Here is an 8,711-nt window from a genome sequence, read left to right on the forward strand (position 1 = left end):
GAAAATATTTACCTGATAATTATAGACAAGAGATCTTTCTCAAAATACATGATTTCAAGCAAAAAGATCTTAGTGTGGAGGAGTACACTGCAGAATTTGATAATTTGATGTTAAAAGGAGAGCTTGCAGAACCGGAAGAGCAAACAATTGCAAGATATTTAGGAGGTCTGAAGTATGAGATTGCTAAAGTTGTTCAGCTACAGCCATATTGGTCTTTAAATGATGTGAGCAAGCTGGCATTAAAAGTTGAAAAGCAACAGAAGTTTGAAAAGAGTTTTCGGTATGGCTCAAAAGAAGGCTACACAAAAGGAGGAAGTTTCAAACCTACTGTCCAAAGCAAGGTGATATCAAAGGTGCAAGAAAAGGGTGAAGAGTCTGCTGGCAACAAAAAAACACCTAATTCTTCTACCCCAAGTGGCCGAAAATGATTCAAATGTCATGGTTTTGGGCATATTGCTTCGGATTGTCCAAATAGGAGGATTGTAACTTTGGTTGAAGATCATAGTGATGGAGGCGAAGATGAAGCTGACGATGAACCAAAATACGATGATGATGAGGAAGAGATTACTTATGCTGATCATGGTTTGTCTATTGTTGACACGCCCCTAAAAATATCCATGATATTTAAAATTTTTCGTCACAACTAACCCAGGATCCAAACACACATTTGAGGTCACTAAGAAAACATTCAGATCAAAAATTTCACTTCTATAATCTACCAATTCATAACCCTGTGAAATTCATAAACATAGCACACATCACTCGATAATTCATACAATTTGAACTCGACTCATCAAAATAAAAAACCACAATATAAATCCACATGTGGGGAAATCTATGCAGTCACCACAATCATCGATTTACCATGAGTTCATATCATTACACGAATTTAATTTAACATTTCAAAACCCTATACATGAGGGATCCTTTAACTTACACAAAATCCACAGGTTTAGATTCATAGTCATATTTCATCAGATGCAAGGTAGCTTATACACAACTACATATATGCTAACAAAAGTTCTGCCCAACGTCTTCTAAACTTTCCACTGCCTCAGCCCATTCTTAACATTTAAGCAAGCGATACGCTATCCTGAAAAATTTATCAACAAACGGGGTGAGCATAAAGAGCTCAGCAAGTGACTAACATATCCATAACAAAATAGTACAATTTCCAAAGAGATACAGTTTCAAAACACAAAGCAGAATATACGATTTCGTAGACATAATATCATTAGGAGCAGAATCACAATTGTCCTTTTAATCATACATATTTGGTTCCTGACAGATGGGGCATAGAGTAATTGGAGCATATCAGAAACAAAGGAAACATATCGGAGCTTATCAATGGCATATAAAATGTTCCAAAACACATCAACGACATATGGAGCATTACGAAGCAAAATCAACAGTGAATGAAGCATTTCAGAGCATATCAAACTCATATGTCGTACAGAAGCTCAAACGTCATCCTTGACGTTGCAATCATATCATACTTATCCAGAGCATGAACAGAAATAACTCACCAAAACTCTGGATGTCATATCAAACATATAGAGGGTGTAGTGGGATCTCAGTCAGAATGTGATTCATCCATTTCTGAATGACCACCTGACAAAAGTCTCCCACGTCTGGGAGCTCCATCCACCCACGTCTAGGTGAAGTCAAAGGGGGCCGGCAGAGCATCGCAGGCTCTAAGCAATATCCCACATAGCGGGACCCCACATAGCGGGCAAATAAGCGCATACCAGAATATCCCACATAGCGGGAAAATCAGCGCATACCCTTTACCATTTCTGGCAAAGGTCCAGACAATCCCACACACCAGAGTACAAGAAGGCAGTTTCAACAAAATGCAGCATATAACGGAAGCACACGCGGAACAACCAAACGTACATGTGCCTTTTCAAAAACAATGTGATGCAAGGAACAAATCTCTCACAAAAGTATTCATTTTAGGGAAAGAATTGAAAGCAAGAGTGTACAGGGATTCCAAGCAATCATAACCAGCTCAATTCCAATAAGAAGGTTAGGCGAATTCAAGTATCCAAAGGAAATGGAACAGAATACGCGAAATCGACCAAAGCTCGATTTCGGACAGAATTCCAGTGGCACAACAAACAAATATTTCAGAATAACAAATATGCTCCAATACCCATAAGAAGGCTATGGTTGAACCATATATCAATCTATATTCGGATGGAACAGATTTCATATGAAACAGGGCTCCCAACACAGAGTTACCTCTGATTTGGTAACATAAGGTCAAAATCACAATCACTGGTTTGCAGACTTTATAGGATCGGATTCAACAGACGATAGGGTGAGCAATTGAACTCCAAAATTTTCAAACTATATGTCAAAAGAGAGAATTTCAAGTCTAGTTTCAAATAAAATCAGTTTGGTACAAATCAGAATTTTCAACAGGGAGTTATAGGCGTTTTAGTATCGAAAGGTCAGAAATCTTGAACTCTGTTTTACAGCGTCTATAGGCTCTTTTGAAACAAATTTTTGGGTAAGTATTCGGTGTCCAAAATCTACAAAATCGGTGTCAAAAGAAAGACATACGAGTCTAATTTCAAACAAAAATAGTTCCTGCCTGAATTCTCATTCTGTACTAAAACTTATGGCTGAAACAGTGCTTAGGGGTCAGTTTACCGAAAACTTTCAGAATCCATAGTTCTATGTCCAAAGAGAAACATATCAGTTTCTAAATAAAAATCTTCCAATTTATTTTGAATCAACATAAAAACAGAGTCAAATACTTATGTAGGATGGGGTTAGAACACTTGCCTTTGCAAATTTTGACCCGAAGTAACAAGATTAAAGCAAAAACCCTAAAAGCCCCAAATTTTCTTTCTCTTCTCCTTCTTCTTCTTCTTCTTCTTCTTCTTCTCTTTCCCTGATCACCCACGAGCTGCCTCCTCTGCTTCCTTAACAACGAAGGCAGAGAGGCTTAAGTGGTGGAATTTGTCATTTGGTGCATTTTGCAGTTTAGTCCTTGTTTTTATCATATTCACGATTAGGTCCTTAGGGTTTACATATAGGTCCTCAGATTCTTTCTTTTCTTTTTTTTTTTAACAGATCTCCCAAATCTTAAAAATAAGTTACCTCTGATTCATACTCTATTTCTTTTGTCAATTAAAATAGATGCTTACATTATCACCAAAAATTTATACGAACATTCGGAAATGAGGGGTGTTACAATTGTATTGCAACGTAGTTTACAAGTATCATATGTAGCCGACGATGAAAGTTGGGTGAGAAAAAATGTGTTTCACACTAAATGCACTTCGCTTGGCAAAGTATGCTTGGTGATCATCGACAGTGGCAGTTTTGAGAACGTGGTTTCTTTGGAGATGGTGCAGAAGCTGAAGTTGGATACGATCCCTCATCCACATCCATACCAATTATGTTGGTTGCAAAAAGGAAATGACATCAAGGTAACTAAAAGATGTTTAGTTTCATTTTCTATTGGCAAGTATTATAAAGATAAAGTGTGGTGTGATGTTGCCCCTATGGATGCTTGTCATTTACTATTGGGAAGACCTTGGCATTATGATAGAAGAGTGTTGTATGATGGTTATAAACATACTTATTCTTTTAAAGTGAATGAAAAGAAGATTATCTTAGCTCCATTACAACCTTCCGAAATCAGTGCACCAAAGAAGGAAGTTAGTGCTTTTATTTCTTATAGAGAATGCAGATATGAATTGGACATGGGCGGTCATGTTTTGGCCCTAATGGTAGTAGAGGAGAACGAACAGCATAAGGAGACACCGAAAATCATGCAACCAATCCTAGAAGAATTTTAAGATGTTATACCGGAAGAGATTCCACATGGCCTTCCACCTTTGAGAGACATTCAACATCATATTGATCTTATTCCGGGGGCTGTTCTACCTAATAAGGCTGCGTACAGAATGAGTCCTAAAGAACATGAAGAACTTCAAAGGCAAGTTGATGAATTAGTGAAAAGGGGGTTAATTCGGGAGAGCATGAGTCCTTGTGCATTTCCAGCCTTGTTGGTGCCTAAGAAAGATGGTTCTTGGAGAATGTGCGTGGACAGTTGCACCATCAACAAAATCACAGTGGACTATCGCTTTCCTATTCCAAGGTTAGATGATTTACTTGATCAATTGTGTGGTGCTTATATTTTTCTCTAAAATTGATTTGAGGAGTGGCTATCACCAAATAAGAATGAGGCCCGGAGATGAGTGGAAAACAGTGTTTAAAACTAGAGAAGGCTTATATGAATGGTTGGTTATGCCATTTGGACTATCTAATGCTCCTAGCACATTCATGAGATTTATGAATCACATACTTAAGCCATGCATTGGAATATTTGTTGTAGTTTATTTTGACGATATATTGGTGTATAGCAAGAGTGAAGAGGAGCATATGAGTCATCTGAAAGAGATCTTTCTTATTTTGAGGCAGCAAAAACTTTATGCTAATCTAAAGAAATGTGACTTCTTTACTTCTAGTGTGGTGTTTTTGGGGTATGTTGTTTCAAAAGATGGAATCATGATGGATCAAAGTAAGGTTGAAGCTATTCTCAATTGGCCAACACCTGCTTCGTTGCATGATGTGAGGAGTTTCCATGGCTTAACTTCGTTTTATAGAAGATTTATCAAGGGTTTCAGCTCTATTGTCGCTCCAATCACCGAATGTCTGAAATGTGACAAATTCAAATGGACTAGTGAGGCTAACGATGCTTTTGAGCTTTTGAAAAGAAAGGTTACTGAGGCTCCTATCTTAGTTCTACCAAATTTTGATAATGTGTTTGAAGTTGAATGTGATGCATCTAATGTGGGAATTGGTGCTGTTTTGAGTCAAGACGGAAGGCCCATTGCATTTTTTAGTGAAAAGCTGAATGATACAAGAAAAAAACACTCTACTTATGATAAGGAGTTTTATGCGATTTATCGAGCTTTGTCTCATTGGAGTCAATATCTTCTCGCCAAGCCATTTGTTCTATATTCTGATCACGAGGCATTAAAGTTCATTAATCACCAGCACAAGCTAAACAAGAGGCATGCATCTTGGGTGGAGTTTTTGCAATCTTATAACTTTACAATTAAGCACAAATCTGGTGTTCAAAATGTGGTTGCTGATGCATTGAGTAGAAAGCATTCTTTATTATCAGCAATGGAAGTCAAAGTTGTTGGATTTGAGACGTTCAAAGATCTCTATGAGAATGATGTGGATTTCGGCTCAATATGGCAGAATTGCAAATCAGGTTCCTTTCAACAATTTTCGATCTTTGATGGTTTTCTTTTTCGAGCTAATGCTTTATGTGTTCCATCTTGTTCTTTGAGGCAAGTAATTCTGGCTGAAGCTCATGGTGGTGTTTTGGGTGGACATTTCGGTAGAGATAAAACTTTAGCTCTTATTCAATCAAACTTCTATTGGCCTAAGATGTTTAGAGATGTGGAAAGACATGTAAAGCAATGTCGAGTGTGTCATTTGGCAAAAACAAGAACTCAAAATTCTGGTTTGTATACTCCATTGCCAGTGCCAAATGCTCCCTGGGAGGATGTGAGTCTTGATTTCATTTTGGGACTGCCAAGAACTCAAAGGAACAAGGATTCTATCATGGTTGTTGTTGACAGATTTTCAAAAATGTCTCACTTTGTTCCATGCAATAAATCAAATGATGCATCTCATATTGCTGATTTATATTTTAAGGAGATTGTTAAATTGCATGGTATTCCAAGAACTATGGTGTCTGATCGAGATTCAAAATTTGTTAGTCATTTTTGGAGAACTCTTTGGAGGAAGCTGGGTACTTCTTTAAATTTCAGTAGCTCGCATCATCCACAAACCGATGGGCAAACTGAGGTAACAAACCGAAGCTTGGGAAATTTACTTAGAAGCTATGTTGGCAAGAATATTAAGCAATGGGATGTCATTCTTCCACAAATTGAGTTTGCCTACAATCGTTCTATGCATCATAGTATCGGTAAGAGTCCTTTTGAGGTTGTTTATGGTGCTAATCCTACTAGTTCTTTAGACTTAATCCCTCATTCTACAACAAAGCAATTTAGTGGAGATTTGGCCAACAAACACAGAAAACATGTGGAGTTTAATGCAGGTGATTTGGTCTGGATTCATCTAAGGAAGGAGAGGTTTCCACCGGGCAAATTTGGAAAATTGAAACCAAAGGCTGATGGTCCATTCAAGGTGCTTATGAGAATTGGCAGAAATGCTTATGAAATCGAGCTACCTGAAGATTACGGAGTATCACCAACATTTAATGTGGCTGATTTGAGTCCTTTTTATAATCATGTTGATGAATCAAACGAAGACTTGAGGACAAGTCTCATTCAACCGGGGGAGATTGACACGGGAGTGTCTAATTTACTACAATCTGATTATATGAGCCTTGATTATGATCTAGTATCTTTTTCAGTCAATAATGATGCCTCATAATCTTTATCTCAGCACACAAAAAAATGACAGCTCATCAGCATATTCTCTGCACAAAGTTACAGCTGTTTCAAGGTGCTTTTCTTCAAGACAAAGGAATGCATTAAAAGAGTTGGTTGGCAGCTGTGAACATTTCTTCATTACCAATGAGTGCATTAAAATAGTTGGTTAGAAGCTGTAAACACTTAATTTCGAAATTCCCTATGCATGAAGGGTTGTTTCATGCACTAGTATTTATTTTGGTGTTTAGGACATAGAAAGGACTTTAGAAACTGATGATATCTGGGCAGAAGCTCTTAGAGAACCCCTTAAACTCTGTATCTCTTGGATGCGTCCTTGAGTGGTGAGTCTTTTATTTTCTAGTTCTGTATCCTCGTTTAATTTCCGTTGGGTGGTGAACTTTCTGTATCCCATTGCGATTTTAAACTTGGTGGTGAGCTATATTTCGTTTTACCGAAGTTTCTTCAAGAGTTCGTTCATTGCCTTCTGTGATATTTTCTATCTGTACAACTATTCTATTGGTATTCTTTCGAAATCCATTCTGCATTTTTACCCTCCCCGGTATCAGACTCTAGCTAGGAGAGTCCTAATTGAGAGGGACATTCTGTTAGGACTCTAGCTAGGAGAGTCCTAATTGTGAGGGGCATTCATGTAGGAGGTTTTTTCTTAGAGAAGAATTAGGAGTTGTAAGGGAATAGGAGTCTTGAGTAGGAGTCCTATTAGGAGTTGGTTAGAAGTAAGAGTCTTAAGTAGGAGTCATATTAGGAGTTAGGGTTTCGAAGCCCTATAAATAGCCATGTATTCCTTCTCTTTTCTTAAGCAATAGATGAATCTTTTCTGCAGCCTTTGAGCAGCAACTTGGAGGGAGGAACCCCTATAGAGTTCCAAGGAGGCCGATCCCCTAAAGAGATCAACCCCAAGTTTAGAATCTGCAAGGGTTCTAACAAGTACTAGGATGGATGACCCCCTGGGAAGTCCTCGTGTTGCACTCCTTTTTGCATCCCGAGATACGAAACATCTCCCGTAGACCTCCGAGACGATTGTTTTGGGGCTGGGAATTTGCCGTGACCGCTACGCGGTCAGTATCGTGGGGCTCGGAGAGAGCTTTCCGGATTGGGATCAAAATAGCGATTCCGAGATCGTTCTAGACAGTGCCGATGGTTTCGATGCGCGCTTGCCGTAACCGATACGCAGTCGTTGGGCTAGGGCTCGGAGAGAGCTTGCAATAGGGATTTCGTGAACGTTCGAGAAAGCGCCGACGGTTTCGTGACGGTCAAGAGGCTCCGGACGTTGATGCGCCGGCCACGACGTGCACATCGGCGAGGGACGAAGCACGCGAAAAGGGTGCGATAATGCCAGCACTAAAGCACCAGATCCCATCAGAACTCCGAAGTTAAGCGTGCTTTAGAGAGGGTAGTACTAGGATGGGTGACCCCTGGGAAGTCCTCGTGTTGCACTCGTTTTTGTGTCCCGAGATACGAAACATCTCCCGTAGACCTCCGAGACGATTGTTTTGGGGCTCGGAATTTGCCGTGACTGCTACGCAGTCAGTATCGTGGGGGCTCAGAGAGAGCTTTCCGGATTGGGGTCAAAATAGCGATTCCGAGATCGTTCTAGAAAGTGCCGATGGTTTCGACGCGCGCTTGCCGTGACCGATACGCAGTCATTGGGCTAGGGCTCGGAGAGAGCTTGCAATAGGGATTTCGTGAACGTTCGAGAAAGCGCCGACGGTTTTGTGACAGGCAAGAGGCTCCATACGTTGATGCGCAGGCCGCGACGTGCACATAGGCGAGGGACGAAGCACGCGAAACGGGTGTGATAATGCCAGCACTAAAGCACCGGATCCCAACAGAACTCCGAAGTTAAGCGCCGACTTTGGAGAGAGTAGTACTAGGATGGGTGACCCCCTAGGAAGTCCTCGTGTTGCACTCCTTTTTGCGTCCCGAGATACGAAACATCTCCCGTAGACCTCCAAGACGATTGTTTTGGGGCTCGGAATTTGCCGTGACCGCTACGCTGTCTGTATCGTGGGGCTCGGAGAGAGCTTTCCGGATTGGGGTCGCAATAGCGATTCCGAGATCGTTCTAGAAAGTGTCAATGGTTTCGACGCGCGCTTGCCGTGACCGATACGCAGTCGTTGGGCTAGGGCTCGGAGAGAGCTTGCAATAGGGATTTCGTGAACGTTCGAGAAAGCGCCAACGGTTTTGTGACGGGCAAGAGGCTCCGTACGTTGATGCACCGGCCGCGACTGACACGGGAGTGTCTAATTTACTACAATC

General features: G+C 40.5%; 2 pseudogenes; both read left to right on the plus strand.

Moving 5' to 3' along the window:
• The first annotated feature begins 7,774 nt into the window (after positions 1 to 7,774).
• On the plus strand, positions 7,775 to 7,892 carry LOC135601762 (5S ribosomal RNA; annotated as a pseudogene).
• A 351-nt stretch (positions 7,893 to 8,243) lies between these two features.
• On the plus strand, positions 8,244 to 8,364 carry LOC135604234 (5S ribosomal RNA; annotated as a pseudogene).
• The last annotated feature ends 347 nt before the right edge of the window (positions 8,365 to 8,711 follow it).

The sequence above is a fragment of the Musa acuminata genome, chromosome BXJ2-1 (genome assembly GCF_036884655.1).
Source record: "Musa acuminata AAA Group cultivar baxijiao chromosome BXJ2-1, Cavendish_Baxijiao_AAA, whole genome shotgun sequence".
Classification (NCBI taxonomy): Eukaryota; Viridiplantae; Streptophyta; class Magnoliopsida; order Zingiberales; family Musaceae; genus Musa; species Musa acuminata.